The following is a 1,009-nucleotide window of genomic DNA, read 5'->3' as shown; positions in this document are numbered from 1 at the left end:
AATAGATCTGTTTTGGAAGAAGTGCAGCCAGAGTGCTCCTTGGAGGCCAAGATGGCTAAGCTTCGTCTCTCATACTTTGGACATATTGTCTGGAGGGAACAGTTGCTGATGAAGGATGTCATGCTGGGTAAGGTGGAGGGGCAGAGAAAAAGAGGAAGACCCCTAACGAGATGGATTGGCCAGGTGGCATCATTGATGGACTCAAGTGTGGCAGCAGTTGTGAGGTTGGCCCAGGATCAGACATTGTTTCGTTCTTCTGTGCATGGGGTCGCTATGAGTCGGTTCCGACTCTATGGCACCTGACAAGAACAACTGTGGCTCTGTAGGATAAGCTATGGACTACTGACAAAAAGATTGCAATTCTAGCTCAGCAGCAATTCCTCGGGAGAAAATGAGAGACTTTCTGCTCCCACAAAGATCTACCACCTCGAAACTCGATAAAGGTTTGCTGAACTGCAAGGTCAGTAGTTCAAGATCACCAGCTGCTCCTTGGAAACCCTGTACAGGGTAGCTATGGGTCAAATCAACTCGACGGCACTTAACAATATCATTAGTCACAATGAAATTTATCTCTATGTTTTCTCTGCTTCACCACTACCAGGTACTATGTACACATATACACTTAAACACAAAACTAATGTAGGCAAAAGCAATTATATGTGATTTAGACACAAACAATAAGTTCTGTACATATTTTCTGAGGAGCAGGTGCTGTGTTTAAAAATTAAAATAGTAATTGAAGACCAAAGAATTTTCAATTCCATCAAGAATTTTCTGCCAGGATGCTAATCATTCTGGTCAAGATTGATAAATATTTTAGTGTACCTTTGATGATATTGTATACTCTCTCCATAATAGAGACATAAGTCTGTCAATAACAAAGAAGGACTAGAAAAAAATATAAATCAAGCTCATTTCTAATCAATACCATTAATCTATTACTTTTTATTAAAAATGAATCAGAGGATTCTAGGACCATCAAGGGAGAAGAGCACAAGCAGAATGTGGG

The sequence above is a fragment of the Chrysochloris asiatica genome, unplaced genomic scaffold (assembly GCF_000296735.1).
Source record: "Chrysochloris asiatica unplaced genomic scaffold, ChrAsi1.0 scaffold00112, whole genome shotgun sequence".
Taxonomy (NCBI): Eukaryota; Metazoa; Chordata; class Mammalia; order Afrosoricida; family Chrysochloridae; genus Chrysochloris; species Chrysochloris asiatica.
Note: the sequence above shows the minus strand (reverse complement) of the source record.